The following is a 19,260-nucleotide window of genomic DNA, read 5'->3' on the forward strand; positions in this document are numbered from 1 at the left end:
GGGACGCTCAGACTGTTCTTCGTATTCTGGAGGGAGGGGGAAATTCTGCGCTGCCTTCTGGCAGTGTGAGTATCCATGGGCGACGGTATCACTTAACATCAGGTGACAGGTGAAATTAAAATGAAAATCCAAAGCCCAACCAATAAAGAAATAAATTTAATTTAAATTTAGTATTATCTGTTTTTTTACCTTCTATAATACTTAAAATTGATTTGTTTCAATTCATTACTGCATGTAGCTTACTCTCTAAATACAAGAGTTCGATTTCAATATATTCTTTCATGTTGAGAGCAGATAACTTATACTGCCCTATAGATGCAAAAAGTAACTATATTAATAGTTTGTGTTCATAGAAATTATTCATACTTTAAAATTGAATAAGTCCTAAGCGTATGTGAGATAAGGGGGTGTTCCAATGAAACAGCTTCACTCTGGTCATTTCCGATAACAATTTGTAAGGAAATGGTTGCAGTAAACACGACTGTATGTCGACTTAGTGGGCGGTATTGCGATATTATTAGGATTATCCTCATATGGTGTAGTTTTTAAGATATGATAGGTGGAAATTGCGGCGTTAGAATTTGTTATTTTCTTAAATAATTTGCAAATAAAAGGTCACGAATTGTTTTTTAATTAATAAAGACGACGAAATTTCTGTATTTGTAAAAACAATTGGTAATATGTCATTCGCATTAGTTCGAATTATTTGATTTTTAATATATTTATCTGTTGTGTGTAATGATTTCCTGGTCATTTTCACATATATGCAAATAAATATAAGGTACATTATTTTCGTCGTCATACATATTATAATAAAATCTTTTCATTTTCATAATGCGCACGGCTATCGTGAAGAAAGCCCAGGCCTTATGCAATTTATCACTTAACTTCAATAGCGACTTATATTATCTCTTATAAATAATAAAGTCCAGCGTCGAAACTAAATTTCGCTCTTCCAAAATATTAATGCCGCAAACTTGGTCGAAAAACCTAAAATTTACCACAATTATTGTGTGTCATTTCTTATGGGTTTTTTGTTCTACGACCACAAATACGTACGGAAAACATATCACTTACAAATGTTTAAATAAACTTTATACGCAAAAGAACAATTTTGTGACAAAAACTAACGTTTTTTATCACTTCAGATTGAAGGCCATAGTCACCTCGATAAATACAAAATGGCAGTATTTGTATGTAATTAGTCTGTGCAACTGTTATGAGGCTTCGAGAAGAACAAATATCGAATGTAAACACTCCAAGGAGCGATGACTCGCCAACGCATAGCGGCCGTCGTTCTTGTTTTTATATGACAACCGAACATTCTCTTACTTGAAGTTTTTCAAATTGCCAGCAAAAATATTTGTTATTTTCGTAACTGCTTGGAGCCCATTCTCCAAATAGCATTCGATTTCAGTATATTCTTCGGGTTGAGAGCAGATATACTTCCCTATAGACTAACTATTTTAAGTATCTTAGGTCAAATTATGTAAAATTAAAATTAATCTTTTTTTTAATTGCCTTAACAAAAAATTGTCTTTGCTGAGTTTCAAGCGGTTCACTGGAACATGGATTTTTTTGTATGAATTGTCTCAGCACAAAGACATTTAACATTACGATCTCACTCACTTAGTAATTAAAAACTGTTTCACTAAAAAGTGTTTAATAACACTAGTACTTACTATTCTATTAAGGGCAAGACACTCTGTTCTTGTGTTATTTTTTTCCACTTACAACTGTTTAGCACTCAAGACCAACGCTGCACTCACACTGATTCACTAATTCGAATGGGTTGGTCCTTTTCAATTTTCTCACTATAGGTTTCAAGAAGTTGAATAGCCTCGACATTCACGTGTGTAGCCTTTGTCGTGGGCTCCAGAAATAGTTTTGATTATATTTTGATTGATTTGACGTCCTTTACTCGTAATTAAATGATGTATCGTTTTTTGCCTTTAAGATACTAAACAATCAGCTAGATAGCCCCAACTTGTTAACAAAATTTCAATTCCGTGTACCCAATAGACATCCCAGATATCCCATCCTTCCATTTATCCCTCCTTTCCGGAGAACGCGTTTTGGCCGAAATTCACCGATGTCCAGGTTGAGCATTATATTAAACGAGCTGGATCTGGACATCCATAGTTGCTCACCTCAGACTTTGACAGCGATTTTCGTTTAGTGTTTGTTTTAAAAAAAATTTATTGTTTAGATTAATTAATTTTATTACTTCTTGTACCTATGCTATGTTTGCCAGTAAGTGTTTGACACATTGAAAACTGTATTTTATTTTTCTTCTGTCAATGTATTAATGTGCCAAGCGTTGGCAAGCTTTTTATAAATAAATAAATACATTAAGTCCCAACGGAGGTCGTCATTGCGAATGTACCAGGGGAAATTTGGAAACATCGAATTCATAAAGAAACCACTGTTGGACACACATATTTTATTAAAGTTTTTAATGTCAAAATAATAGTCAAGGAGAATAAGGTGTACGTATGTATGGCTGGTGACGCAATTAACATCAGATGAGCCTCCTTGCCATTTCATTTATATAAAATAGACGTACTAATAATATGTTCACGGATTTTGCAATAATAAATACAATATTAATATATAGTTAATACATAGATTTAATATAAGCGGTAAATACCTTAATATTATACACTTACTAAAAATACAGTTATGTAAATTGTATCTTAAAATTTTATAGGTAATAAATTAAACATTACACATCGATCACCATAATTTATCGGACGATTTTATCACCACTTTTTATTAAATAGTTATTATATGAACTTTGGAATTATCTTAGCGTAATATGGCTATTTTTATGTTCTTTCGTATTGTCAATCATACGATTAATATAGAAGATAAATTTATAAGATAAACATTAGGGTAACAAATGTGTCAACATTGTACGAATTATTATAAAAATATATATGACGATAATACCTTGTAATCGTGGGATTATCTCCGCCCACTAGTCTCCAGTCTGAGAATCTGTGAAATCACACATTTGAACTTTATTTTATTACTGGTTCTTCCCGCTGTTACTTTGGTACTTTCTAAAGTTTAGATGATTGTGTTAAAGCTGTATATAATAAGAACAATCGTGTCGCTTTTAAATCACGTGTGTGCAATGGAATTTTCTTCCCATCTATATATAACACTCGGTAGTAAGTAAGAAGAACTCTCGTGAAGAAGCCGTGACGTGCCTTAGACCCAAATATCGATGTGAAACACACATCTATCAGTACGATGCAGAAATCTGCAGCCAATTATTATTAAGATCAATACCATTTTCTGAGCGGCTTAACCCCTTGGTTTTGCGTAGAGGGCCCATAGAATATGTGTCCATGGGTGGTATCACTTAACGTCAGGTGATCCTCCAGCCGGAAATAAAAAATACCACAGGTAAGGTGTAGTAATTATAGGTGATTTTGTATATGTTTTATCATATAGGCACAGAAAATACCACATAATTTGAGTAAATGGAGATTGGTTGTACAGAATATCCCTGCTGATTATGGTCCATAAAAATATGAAATAATAAATACCAACCACTAAGGTGAGGCATTCGAAAGCTAGTTCTGATTAGTTTTACATCGAATTAACTAACTGAGGAGTGCTACACACATGATATCAGGATATCATACTTTTTAATGAAATAAGATCTAAGGAGACGTTTTCCTTGCAGCAATGGCCTTTAGGTTTAAAGACATTTATTTATTCTCATTACAGACAATAGTCACTTACATGAGAACTTATATACTAAAAATACAATTTATCACGTCGTGCTTAAGCTTCAAGGATCAATCATCGAAGTAATGAGGATCACTCAGGAGATGGTCTTTTAGTCTAAGTTTAAATATTGCCAGGCTGTCTGCACTTTTTATATTTTGTGGAAGTCTATTATACCGCAGTACTCCCCCAACCTTTAAATCATCCGAGTACCTAGAATTGGTCCAAGTCGTCGTTTCAGCCTGTTAACTATGGCTGCTGGACTTTCAGGACGATAGGCTTCTCCCCTAAACTTCCAGTACCTTATCCACCCTTACCAGGTCATCTGTAGGTATCTGTATGAGAATTGGTTGCGAAAAGTGGGATCATAATCCATTGGTACACAGCCCCTATGCTGGACTCCGACAGCAGGGTTGAGATCTTAGTCACTAAGCTATTTTTATACATAGTTACTTTAATTTTATTTATTTTATTTTTCTTTTTTTACAGTGGTTGCCGGAGGAGACCGTTCGAAAGCAATAAGGCCGCCAGTTGCCCTGCTTTTCATTTAATTATGTCAATTGTATTATGTTTCTGCGACGAAGTATTAATAAATAAATAATACAATACAAAACTATTAATATAAAAATTAAACTAAAACAATATAAACGAAATAAGTAAAAACTTAAAACCTTTTTATAACATAGCTATAAATAATGCAATTCTTGTGAATTCAGCCAGTGTGCAACTAAATATATCAGTCTCACAAGCAATAATATTCAGGGTGCACAAGATACTCGTAAATGGTGCTTCTCTGAGTAAATTTGTACGCACCCGAGGCAAGCAAGCAAGCAATTGCGACCGCTTACCACGCCGAGTGTGATTATTTGTCTTTTTTTTGTCTCCAATATTTCCGGATTATATATTTTACCTCCTCTAGTAAGGTCCCTTACCTCTGTTCGATAACCTATCTTCGCTATGGGGAGTATGTGTGAGGAGAGCGTTTGATAATAGCCAAACTGCAGAGTTATGGATAAATTACACAGTCAAGAATAAGCGAAAACTAGTTTAGATTCTTAGGCAAATATTTTGATAACTTACATGTGTAGCACATCGTAAGGTGTGATGTTATTGATTAGACACGAAAATATTGAATACATTAATTTTATTGCTTAGTATTAAAATTAATAAATGCCGTACGAGACTCCATGCGTGTACTGAATAAATTATTGTCAATACGTTTATATTGTTTTATTGGTTTGAAATGTTTTACATTAATGTAAAATGATGCAATCGCCGGTAACATTCTATTTGATATATATTTAAATTTGTTTAGATTATTTTTGTTCAATTCAATATCAACTTCTACAAAGACTTGTACAATAATTGTTGCTTCATCAATCCAGACTAGGCTTTAACTTTCACCGGGGAAGACTAGGTCTTTCACTTCGCTCCAGTGAGCTTCCGTCCCTTGTGACAAGCCCCCAAGGCGGCCCAAACCGAGGTCCGATTATAGCAAATCTCTTTAGGCTAATAACGAGATTCCATACAAAACCACCACTTTGATACATGATATTTCTTGCATATATATAGTTATACTACGGTTATGGCCTGTACTATGGTTCGTTTACAAAAAACTCACATATATATATTATTCGCTTAAAATATATCTTTAAAACTATGCGTTGATTGAACTTCTAAAAGCGATAGCGATACCGAATGTATTGTTTTGTATACAAGTTCTATATAGCACTGAAGTCGCTATCTTTGTATCACACGGTACAAAAACTCCAGAAGTCGGAATCGAGCTACTAACAGTTACAGAATACCAGCGCTGACTTACAGTTATTTGAAAAGTTTATTAATGTTTGACGTTGCTTTATACTTGCTCATCTGATCATGCCGCCGTGCAGTGTGCACATTGGTAGCTCGCAATTGCGTTACCGGCCTTTTAAGAATTGGTACGCTCTTTTCTTGAAGGTCCCTAAGTCGAATTGGTTAGGAAATACTTCAGTGGGCAGCTGGTTCCACATAGTGGTGGTGCGCGGCAAAAACTGCCTTAAGAAACACTCAGTTAGAACGCCGGACCTATCTCGCGGTTAACCAAATTTTAAAATATCAAATAATAATATAAGATTTTGAGAGATACATAAGCCTTTTTTCTATTAAGTACCTCCCAAATGCTTGACGCAATAAACCAAAATGGTGTATTAGTTACATAGCAATAAATTTAACATTTATGACAATATTAAAGAACAATAAAAACACAATAAACGATTGATATTGCTATAAAACATACACGTTTTATATTGAATTTAGTGAATACATTTAAATTGATAAAGTTACTAGCTTTTGGCTGTGTTCGTTTACTTAATACAATAATTCTATGGGTTTTAAAACTGTGATAACTCTAAGAAATTCTGAAACGAGAATTCGCTTTGGCTGACTATTGTCAAAAATGTATTGATTTTTGACATACGGGACTAAATGTTCCCTAAATCCGACTATAACCCTTACTCCGCTGGCTTTGTGACCCAAAAAGTGACATGGACTCCAAAAATAATCTTCCAGCCCTCCCTGTGATGTGCTACCTCCATTCAATTGCTGGCTTTCAACTGCAGCAGGTCTTCCTCCACTCTATCGATCCAGCCGTGCCTAAGTCGACCCACGGTCTTAGAACGATAGGCCGACTCAGGTAAGCATCCATCACCCCTCGATCTTGGACCATGTGCTCAAGGTGATCCAGCCAAGTGGGTGGGCCTTTTATTCACCTATAATGTTGGGCTACCAATTCTTCTATTTCGGAATTTTTTAGTCCATCCCCCCTCTTTGTCACCCCAGGACTTACGCATAAATTATATATTACGCAGTAATTTCCGTTCCGCCACCAGTAACTTATTCTCCTCTTTCACGGTGTCCAAGCCTCAAACTCTGAACTCAAATTCAAAATAACTTGATTCATATAGGTAACCACTAACCAAGTACACTTATGAACAGAAAAGATGTTAAATTGATTCTAAATTTACATTACTACCAGTTCGCAAGTCAAGGGCGTAGAGCGGTCATTTTTATAGGAATTTTCGATAACCCTTACCCTAATAATAATAAGCTCTATGTTTGCTAGATGGATGAATTACAAAGAACTGCACAATTGGCTACAACTAATTGAAAATTCAACATATAATTACAAACTTATTTATACCATTTTTTTTTAATAATAATTTATTTATTGCAAGAAAATGGTACAAAAATGTGTAAGCTGGTACAATCGTAAGTTCACATATTCTGCCACACACAATGGCGTTTATTAGTCAAATGAATTGGGTCAATTCTTATATTTATCGTACATATCATATCATACTTTCAATATATACTTAGAACTGACTATTGGTGCTATGGCTAATGCACTTGTCTGTACCTGTTTTGCTGATTATCATCAATTTGTTATAATCTAGATCCCTTTTCGATGGCTTTCGTATCACATAATTGGACAATTTAAGCGCTTTAATAATGCCACGAGGTTTAATTAATTTATTATAAGCTGAATATCTCATATGTATGTTATGGCTATGGAATCTGTGGTTGATTTAAGTCTATTGGCTTTGAATATTTGACACCAAACGCAAACCAACAGAAATTCAAATATTTTACAATCGGCGAGACGGGTGCAAAAATGTGGTGTTCATATTGTGAAATTAAATGTTTGACAAATAATATCAATATTTTACATATTGTTGTGTTTTAATTAACAAAAAAATAACATATTATACGTGTTATAAGACAGACTACCGCAGCATACATCAATACTAAACTAAAAAATGTTTGTATTGACTGTGTTACGAACATAAAAAGAAATGAACCGATTTTAAAAATTCTTTCAATATCACAATGATACATCAAATAAGTCATTGTAAATAAGTAAGTATCAATCATTATTAAGACAAATAATACAACAATAGCGGTTATTTAAATGAATTCGGAAAATTAAATTGACTTACCTATACATAAGGTATGAAAAAGAAGATATTAAATTAAACCTAAATAAAGGTAAAATAAAATAAATAAGAAGGAAAATTCCTTGAAAAAAGGCTTAAATATTTCAACACAATATACAATAAAATATAATGTCACGAACCGTGATTAAACACGAAATGTTTAAGCCGAAAAAATTACCATTAATTTAACAAATATGAAGTTTGTTACCTACAGTATAAAACCTACACACGTTATGTCTTAACGATGGCGTAATATATACTATATACTACTTGCGTGGAAATTTATCATCCCCATTGCCCGTTAGGGCTACACTTAAAATTAAGCGTATTAATTTTGCAATCACGTCATTTTATCTTCAATTCGCAAAAAATATGTGAGCTAAATCGTCGTTTATAATATATCAATGTGGTTGGATATATATTTAGTATATTGTTTATGTATAGCTTAATAAGTATATAGTATAAATAGATAGCTATCCACCGTCTGTACTCTTAAAATTAAACTGTTGTAATGTTACGACAAAGCGCAGACTCCTAGAGTATGTTAATTTAAATTAAAATGTTAACAATAGTAGCTTTTTAAACCCGTTTGGCACAAGCCCTGTTACATCCCATTGGGTATTTATAATTAGTTCATATCAATATGGAACCTAACATAACAGAATACGTGCGAAAGATGCGTGCACAATTTTTCCAATCCTACAGAATTAAAGTATGCATTAGATCTAAATAAACATGTACTTGCCTTATCAGAGATGCGAATGACGTTAACAATGAAATAGTTAATCCAGGATTACGATCGAATTTACAAAGGGTTGAACCCTATTATTGAATATTTAAATAAGCGAAATCGCTACAACTAAATTAAATGTGGTATCCCGTATCGCGTTGGGGCTTAGATAACGCTAGCATCTGTTACATTAAAATTTCATAAGATCATCTTCTATGGCTGACACACGAATTTACGTCAATATATTTTTAAGCTATTGCATAGTTTTTCGTGGGCTTTGAGCGCGGCGACTGAATCAAGAAATTCCGTAACGAATATAAAAACCTAACACACGATGACGTAATATAGGTGTGACCAATACGCGTTAGAGCGGGACAGAACGCATACTGCGTCTCACATCTGTCTGGCGTGATCGGTGACGAAGCGAAAGCGCGGCCTGTGCGGCCGGTGAGACAGTAGTCTGAGTCTGGTAGAGTGGTAGATTGAATTAATATCAAAGAAAACAATTGAATTAATACCAAAGAAAAAAAAATATTATATATTATGCATACGTTGATAAAAAATGCTATGCAATAGCTTTACCGCGGCTGTCCCCGAGTGCCACACGTATTTTTGTTATGTCATTTAGGACGACCCTACATGTTTGCCATTTATGTTATCTGCTATAGAATTTTAAACCGCAATCAATAAACATCATTAATCAAAGAGTGTAGCCAAACTTTGATTCACAATAAATTTCACAATTTATTATACATTGTATTGTGATGACGCCAAGGGGTGTGACGGAAATTATCGCTTCCGACTTCCCAGCTGTATGTGGTGATTTGTCTTCAATCCGTGGATATGTTATTTGAATTCATCGTTGTTACAACGATTGTACTTTTTGGAAACAAACACCAGCCACACCAAATCAAACACAACGCAAACCTATATATTAGGTTGGGGAAAAAGTCTTTTCGCATTATACTATGTATGAACTTGTAATACAATCTCTTTACTAATCTCTACCTACAAGATGGCAAAAAGTTATCGAACAAAATGGTACCTACATACTTTAATTAAATGTAAATAAACTACAGGGTGTCCCGTGGCAGATTTAGGATTTGAAATTCGAATATTTTTCTAACGGTTGCGCGGGGGACCAGGGAGAGGTTACAGTTTGGCGCTGCAATTGTGCGGATTGTTCAATAACGATGTCGCAGTGGACTGGCGCGCACCACGCTTTCGCAGTTGAAGCGTATTTTGAAGCTAATAAATCGAGCACTGTTGGTCGCCGAAGATTTTGTTCTCACTACAATATTCGTCGCTTAAGTGAAGCACCGAGGGAAACTTTGATTAGGACGTGGGTCCAGAAGTTCCGTGCAACAGGTTCAATAGTTAACGAGCCAAGCCCAGGTCCTAGCCGAACGTCAAGGACTGCACAAAACATTGAACGCGTTGCAAACAGTGTGCAAGAAAATCCCCGCCACTCAGTGCGTAAGAGAGCGTCAAGTTTGCGCCTTCCAAAAACCACGGTGCACCGTATTTTAAGCTTGGACATTAAATTCCATCCGTTCAAGATCCAATTGGTACAGGCACTTAAACCAAATGACTTCAGAGAACGCAAAGAGTTCTGTGATAACATGTTAAGTCGATTCCGAGCTGTTAACACCATTTCGTTTAGTGATGAAGCTCATTTCCATTTGAATGGCTTTGTCAATAAACAAAACTGTCGCTCTTGGGCGCCAAGAGGACAAAACCCGCGATTGAAACACAAAACAGCATTGCATAGCCCAAAAGTAACTGTTTGGGCAGCTCTTTCTGTCAATGGAATAATTGGATCGTTTTTCTTTGAAAATTCTCGTGGAGCAACCGTAACTGTTGATGGTGATGTCTATCGCCCCATGCTTAGTGAGTATTTTATACCGAAACATAGAGAACATCCATCGAACAGCTCTCATACGTGGTTTCAACAAGATGGCGCCACGCCTCACACATCAAGAGCCACCATGAGCCTCCTTCGTGAAGAATTCCCCGGAAAATTGATAAGCCGATTTGGGGACATCGCATGGCCACCCAGATCGCCAGATCTCACCCCATTAGATTTTTTTTTATGGGGTTACTTAAAGGGAAAAGTGTACGACAGTAACCCGACAGATCTATCGGGTTTAAAAGAAAATATCGTGCGAGAAGTGAATGCTATTCCTCGGTCAGCTATGCAGCACGTCACTCAGAATACTCTCGAAAGATTCCGCGAGTGTGTACGTCGCGATGGAAAACATTTGGACGGAGTGATCTTCAAAAAACAAAATCCGCATGTCTCGTCTTTCTTTTTATGACAAATATATGTATATTCTAAAATAATAACATTCTTTAATTTAATTAAGAAATCCAAAATCTGCCACGGGACACCCTGTACATTAAAAAATGTTGTGAATTTTCTTGAAAAATGCGAAGAAACTTTTTCCCCAACCACAATAAACAACCCAAAAACCGCGCTTTCTTCGCTTAACACTTTTCTCCTTCCGAGGCCCTTTCATCTTTAACCACTTCCTTAAAACAAAATATTTGGTCTAGTGTGTTAGATTTAGGCCTCTGGCAGCTCTCTCTACTCTCGGTCCCGGGCAAGTCTCGCAGATTTTGCAGTTCCCTTCTAGTTCTACTAGTTGTGGGTAGCAGGCAACAGTACACCATATGTGCAAGTATTATTAAGAAACAAACGAGTTAGTGATATTAAAATGATGCTACGCTAAGGAATAAATAACAGCTATTATCGCATAATCTACATATCACTAGACAAGGCTACTGTAAACAGAAATGTGATAGCGCCATCGTCTATAACCTGTCCTTGAGCGGTAAAATTCAATGTTGAATACTTAGCAAAGAAATAATACGCGTCTCGCAGTATCAAGATACCTAAATGACTAACAAAAGAACACGGTCAATATTACAATTCTATTGGATTCCATAAATTAATTAATTAAAACACAGATATAAAGAATTTACAATATTCATACCAACATTACATATACAACCTACATAGTTGTTTATATTTAAAATTAAAACGAATTTAAAAAGTTTGGTACCTGGCAGTGTACCTTTATAGCTAGCAGTTCCTCACTGTATTGCGATACTTATTCGTTGAGCGAGGAAAGCAATAGCTCTGGGGTCATCGGTGCTATCTACCAGGCGCCAACTTAAATCTTTATTTAGCGGCTGTGTACTCGATATGGGATATAGGATTATCAATTCAATTCAATTCAAAAATCATTTATTCACGTAGGTAACACAATGTACACTTGTGATTCGTCATTAAAGAAATACATATTAATGCTTCTAATTTTACATTTACTGCCAGTTCTAGTATCTTTAATTTGGCGCGAAGGACATTTCAGAATCGAGTCCATGAGTTGATCGCAAACAACTAACAACAAATACATTTCGGCTGAAACGTAAAATACGTAAATTTCAACTAATTTTAAACGTAAATACAATTTTTTTTCCTCGCTCAACGAATAAGTATCGCAATACAGCGAGGAAATGCTGCCAGCGTTAAAAGTACACTGCCACAGGGACCAAACTTTTTAATTTTATGTAAATTCTCTATTTATTAATTTTTAATTATTATTATTATTACTATGTAAATTAAGAAAATTGTATATACTGTATATTTGATTGTTATGTTTAGGTTTTACTTTAAATATATGCATATATAAAATTTGATTCTTCATTAATCTTTCAAAATGGAGTTACAAAATTTAATATAGAATATGATTTGCATTGTCTTCTCTTTAATTAAGTCTACATTACAGATGCAAGCAGCTGCGGTATGCGAATTATGATGCCCTTTATTAATTTAACCCTTCACGCCCTAAATTCAGAGGGAGGGTTGCGCGAGCGCACGATCCATCATAAAACGACGTAAAACAAATCGATTTTGGGAGTATTGATATGTGTACTCTCTCTGGAATTTATGCTTTATTAATGGGTACTAGGATATAAATTTGATCGACAGAATTTTGGCGTTCCGTTATCAGCATGAGTTTGTAATTTCATATGTTACAGTCGATGTTATGGTAATCTGCGAGCGAAAATCTGTATTAAATTTTCATATTATCTGTCGAATTGAGTAATTTAATCCAAAAACATTTTAATTCCTATTACCACAGTCATGTAAAATGGTAAATTGTCATCTAAAGGATGTCTATGGTGAAGTGATAAATTAAAAGTCTTTTTAAATACATCTAAACTATTCAAAACACTCCTACTTAAGTTGCTTTAACGTTGCTTTGTCATAATTTAAACATTATAACAGTATAAATATCGATACTTGGGATGTGGTGGTAGAAATTTGGTAGAATTTCGTATTTTTGTAGCGATATCATTAAAAAAAATCGATCAAAAATTAGGGGTAATTGGGGTCGCTTATTATTCCACATATATTAAATTAAGTATTCCCTGACCTACCCAATAAAGGAAAAATAATGTTATAAAACAGTTAAACCGTTTCGGAGGAATTTAGTTACAGACACAGACACAAGAAATTTACCTCCTTATGCATAAAATCTTATTAAAATAGTGGAAAGTTTATTTTCTCGTCGACTCATTTCTTCCTTCTTTCTATTTTCTTTCTTGACCTCATTGACTCTGTTCTTCTGTCGGGATATTAACTAATGCATTTGCGGTATTCAAATGAATGAGGCAATCCGGAGTCATCCTCATTAAAAATATCTCTGAGTTGTCATACCAGTAAGTAATTATCGTAAAGTATCAAAATTATATTCATCAAACGATAGAATTTACAATATAAGACGTGATTTAGATTTGGTAATAAAGGTGTTATGTTTCATACAGAAGTGTCGATATTGGAATTCACATTAGCGGCGAAATGATTTATGAACTTTTTAATACATTTTTATGTTAATTGGTTTTTGTTTATAACATTTTAGATGCGTTTTATTTTGACTTATACAATACAATTTAAAGTAACATAATGATCCTGACATGACATATTCATTGTTTAAATTATTTTATATGTCATAGGAAATTTAGTTAAACGGTGATTATATTCTGATATATGTGATACTAAAATAGGACCAACCATTTATGCTGATTATAAAGGAGATACTTGGCTAAGCAAATCATCGCGCATAGCTTGCAGAATTTGAGTTTGGTTAGCCAAAATTTAGGGTCGAATAGGAAGAGTAATTAAGCAGTAATGAAGAGGCACCGAAAGAAGAAAAAGAAATAAAGAGCAGAACTTTAAAAAATTTTCAATAACACTATACATATTTACTATCAGGACTATATAAGTGTTATGCCACTTATACGAAGAAACATAGACAAATAGGGAAGGAAACATACTTCCCCGAATCGTCTATGAAATTGTGTTTCCTGACACCAAGCTGAACGTCAAAACAGTAGTAATAATTGTAACAATTATTCTCAAGAAACAGTGATATGAAATTTTATCTCCACCACACAAATATACAGTATTAACAATATTCTTAACCCCCATAATAATAATAATAACAACAATAGATAAAAATGGATAAGAAGAATACTCAAACCAATTCAAAAAGTTTGGTCCCTGTGGCAGTGTACCTATAATAGCAGCATTTCCTATAGTAAACAAAAGACGGTATAGTAGGAATACTTTTAATAAAGTTCGATAAACACTGCTATAAATAGTGAACAAGAGAACATTGTCAGTACTTCCAATGAAGTTTGCTTGCATCCTGCGTTTGTGTTTCCGTGGTCCTGTGGCAAAACTAGGTTATATAAATGACAATGTAACTGTCATGCTTTCAATATAAAGTGGCACGCTACTCGCTAGGCTCTTGGAGTTTATATACATTTTTAACATTGTATAGGGAACATAAAGACTTCGTAACAGTCAGATATTTGGAAGCTAAAATGACCGCCATTATTATATAAAACTACTAGCTGATCCGACGTTGCTTTGCCATGTAGGTATATTATTTCTAGGAAACTTTTTTTTAGTTCAATAAAAAATAACTATCTACTAAAATAAAAAATAGGGGTTGGTCGTAGAGGGGTGACAGTTAAGGGTTGTACGTATGTTGTATTTATAAAAAAAAGTATATATAATTAAAAATTAATATGTATAATATTTAGGGGTTTGAAAGATAGATAGTAGCCGATTCTCAGATATACTGGATATGCATAAAAAATTTCGTAAGAATCGGTCGAGCCGTTTAGGAGGTGTAATGGGAACGAACATTGACAAGAGAATTTTATATATTACTCGTAGATATGGGATTATCTCGCGCTTGGTCCCGAGATCTCTCATACAAATTCGACGTGAGTCTGTAATCTGTATCGTCTGTCGCAAGGCACTTGAGTCTATTTGCCCAAGTTCACTATGGATAAATATTATATTGCATTTTCGATTCATTATTTGAGTTCGTATTAATGTATCACCCCTGCCGGAAATAATTTCGTATCACATACGATTAAATGTTTCCTTTAAGCCAAAAGTTTCCTAAAACTCAAGGATGACAATTGATTTATCCGAATAACCTATAAATAATTATCATTCGAGGAATGTTATTGGCTAATTTAAATTGAAATAATTCTGATATGAGTATAAAATTAACACAAATTCCAAACATATTTATGATTATTTCATTGAATACAGAATGAGTGAGGAAAATTGATTTTAGGAATTGTTTACGAAATTTACTTCTTAAAACAAATATACCTATCGTTCGGATTTCCCATTTTTTATAATAACCGTTAGTAATTGCTACGTATCGTAATATTTTTTTAGAGTTCATGCATTTGGCAACAAATGTTTTATACACAAACTATACACGCTGTTAATGAGATTTAAGTTTCTATTTAGTTTTAGTTTTTTTTTGCTGTTTGCTTGTGTTTATTTTTTTCCTTGCTAGTTGAAATTTTTATTTTCTATGTATGTGTGTAAAATTTGTGAAGTCATATTTTCTTGTAAAGCATGTGTTGTTGTAGGACTTATAAACGAAGAGTAATTACTAAGACTGAATAAATGTGGTACTGTACCTTATTATACATTTACCTTACAACTCGTAACAATTACGTCTCGTATTTCTATCAAAGAAACCAGAAACATTTAATGCACTTCCGCAATGTATTACGTAATTTACATAATAATACGATCAATTTTCGCTACGCATTAACACGTGTGCAATATTCGTTACATTTGAAGCCACTATCAAATTACATATTAATTAATTTAAACAATACTATGAGTATTGTTTATGTTTCTGAAAAAGACACTGTCTTTTAATAAAACAAATGTGCTCAAAATTGTAGGGTTTGACACTACATAGCATACACTAATATAGCTAATTAGACAGCTGATCAACGTGGTAGCAATAGTCGAAAATCAGTGTATACGTCAATGTGTCGTACTATGTTAGTACTTTAATACAACATAAAGTTAAAGAGTTAATTGTTTGGAGACAAGTTTAAGTTAGACTTTTTTTGGATATATGTCTGGTTTCACGTATTTTTGAAAAAAAAAACTCGTGAAATATATAAAACATCGTACTCATTGGAGCGATTAAAACGTCATTTAAACAGATTTAATTAAGAATTTTGAAGATTAAATATGGTATATTGTTCCTGAATGCGTCACTGTTAGAATCGGGCGACCGGTCGGGGCGAATGTCGAGTGTTGCCGTACTGTGACCGCAGTCACGGCACAGTCTCATCTAAACCACAGCTATGCGCACATCCTCCCTAACATAGCCGAATTTTTCCTTCAGGGAATCGCGAAATTACCGCGCGTATTTGGCGAGAACTTTCAAAAACAATTTGGTAAAGTGATAGTGTTGCATTGCTTATAGATTTTTGTGCGGTGCTGGACATGTTGTGAAGTGTATTTATTTTGTGCATTTTTTCTTTTTGGATTTTTTTGCGACGGAATTTTTGGTTGGTTATTATTTTTTTATGCTTGTAAGTTATTAGCGCAATTTCGCTTTTATTTTAATTTGTAACATATATCTTTTTATAGAAAATTTAAGTCGTACAAAAAGTATTCCAGTAATTTTTACTTGATTTTATCTGAACTATTTTCTGATTCTGTGAATTTTATAACCCCGCATACGAATATTTGAATAGGCTTAGGTATTACTACCTATAAAATAAGAAAATAAAATCGTTAAGTATAATTTTTAAGAGACTAAAGTTTTCCGAATGTTTAAACTTTTTCATATAAAATTTTTCTTTGAAGATTTAAAAGTGTTTTTTTGCTAAAACTATTTTAGTATATGTATAGAGATAGATAGATAAGTATAGACGCCTTATTCTAAAGCGGATTTTTTTATTACTTCACTTTAAACCCCGTTTAACGGCTGGCGGTCAACATAATTTTTTTTAGTACAAATCTTATTGTACACTATTAATTTTACATATTTTAATAAAAACGTCGATAAAAAATAAATAGTTTTTATAACATTTCAGCTAAACTAGCTTATGCTATCGATCAAGTTCGATTAATTTTCTTACGACAAATTCTGTCGGCGCAGGCGCATAGAAAATCCGGTGGCTAGTAGGCGGCTGTGATTAATTCAACGTTATAGATTATTGACATCGTTTGACAAGTTTTTGTTGAATAGAATTTATATTACACCTATAATTTATACATAGCTGTGAGACTTCGCATTTATGATTTTCTATACTTTTCTATACAACACAATTAAGTTTCTGGAGATATTCCTTAACAACTATTATTATATTTTGTAAACTAGAAAGACTATTCGAGTTTCTGATGTCCCTTGTAACGAAAAAAAACTAAACTATAAAAAAAAAAATTAAAAAATCTATGTAGGTAATTACATATAGTTTTTACAAAATTAATATTTCGATAATTGGCTATTTTTTTATACATTATACTGTTTCATATTGACTTGTATATCCAAGTTCAATTCAAATGTGCTTATAAAAACAATTGAACCAATATACATAGTTTTATTATAATCCCACAGAGAAACGTGTGGTCAAAGTAATTTATATCTAGTATAATAACTATTTTAAAGAGGAAATTTGGTAACGATACAATTGATATACAAAATTCTTAATTTAATTTATTTAATAACTTAATTAAGTGATTACTATTACTTTAGCAGGCTATACGAACGAACGAAGATGGAAAAGGCTAGTTACAATAGAAAATAATACTATTTAATGGTTTGTCAGTATTTCTTAATAAGAACTTAGAAATTATATATTCAAAGAACGTGAGACGTGAACTGTTGTCAGATTTTTGTTTTTATAGTAATAACTAATAATAATAATAATTTAAATAATTAATAAGTTAAGCGCAATCATAAACTCACTACAAGAATATTTTTTTAACGGTAACCAGGTGATTGCTGACGTACCAATAACATGAACATAAACTAGGTGAATAATCCAAGTATTATTTATCAAAACATCAAGAACATGACTCAGCAAATACGATAATTTATTATTTTCAATTATTTAATTTGCAATATTCTAAATTACGCGTGACAGAGTTTTCCTAACTTACCAGTAACACGTTTCCTCTGTTTCACAGCGAGCTTTTATAGATAAGTAGATAATATGTGCCTGTGTATATATTTTTTATATAAATTTTGGGCATAAAATTCTGTCATTTCCTCCATGCATGCTTGTGTCTCCGGTACTGCTAGAAAAAAAACTTTTTTGTATACAAAAGTAATTTTATTCATGGCTAATATATAATAGGCACACGGCGAAACAAACGATTCCTTAGTAAGCCTTTTCGTGCGTGAACATAAACTGCCTTCTTGGCGGGCAGACACAGAAATGTCCAGCAATTGCGAGACTTATAAACAAAAAGACGACGTAAGAACCGAACCACTAAAATAAATCCACAAAAGTTTGTACGCAATAAAATTGAAGATTGCCATAATAGCAATAAATTCGGATTCTAAAATAGAATTTAAAATAACAATCCCATATATTGCCGGGAATGGTGTTATTGACTGTCACAAGTTGGGACTGTGCGACGCCGTCGAATTCGGAAGCTTTTCTACCTGACCATAAAATATTGTGATTCTTTTGTTAGTTGTTTTGCCTAGTGCTAGAACTTTTATGTGTTGTCTTAGCGTGTGTGTAGATACACTTAGGTCAAGCTTTCAAATCCCAGCATGTACCAAGCGATTTTTATTTCTATGAAGATCAATCGTGAAGAAAACCGACAATTATGCTAGAATATAAAAAATATTAAGGAATCATGTTATCAGTGGCGAAACCTATTACATATAACTGAAAGTCTTTTTTATTCTATATTGATCTCACTCAAAAACATATACACATTTTACTTCAGTGAACGTTTTATCACTCTTCTGCGGCAAATCCAAAACTTTATCGTTAGAAATCGAACTATGAACACTTCGTTTGTTACTCCAAGCTTTCATTATGGCTATGAAGTAAAGAAATTGCATTTGATGAATAAAAAATCAAATTTGTTGGAAACTAACTTAATTTTGTTTTGTATTTTTGGACTTGGTGTGATGTTACAAGATAATATAACAAATTAGAATTAATTAATTTCGTATACAATATCTTTTACAATAGAATTTCAATCAGAGACACAGTTTTTGAATAAGTTATGTAATTATTTATAACTATGTTATTCGTAGTTAGCAATGTGTTTAAGATGACACATAGCCACTCACGAGGCGGCTATGTGAAGTATTTCCGTTGATCTTTGACAAGCTGTCAAATTGTTTATTACCGAATTTTCTTTTGGATAGACTACATATATTATAAATATACTACGGCAAGTTCAATGAGCTTATTTCGATATTTTTTTATTGATTT

At 33.2% G+C, this 19,260-nt stretch overlaps 1 protein-coding gene across 2 annotated transcripts in view; it reads left to right on the top strand.

Moving 5' to 3' along the window:
* Positions 1 to 16,121: 16,121 nt before the first annotated feature.
* LOC125052439 overlaps positions 16,122 to 19,260 on the top strand; it is a 108,134-nt gene continuing 104,995 nt past the window's right edge. The window contains exon 1 of one of the 2 annotated variants that reach the window (XM_047653288.1): positions 16,122 to 16,362. The gene's annotated coding sequence lies outside the window, so the exon portion shown is untranslated. The remainder of the gene's footprint in view (positions 16,363 to 19,260) is intronic. The other variant, XM_047653289.1, reaches the window with a different exon arrangement.

The sequence above is a fragment of the Pieris napi genome, chromosome 9, assembly GCF_905475465.1.
Source record: "Pieris napi chromosome 9, ilPieNapi1.2, whole genome shotgun sequence".
Taxonomy (NCBI): domain Eukaryota; kingdom Metazoa; phylum Arthropoda; class Insecta; order Lepidoptera; family Pieridae; genus Pieris; species Pieris napi.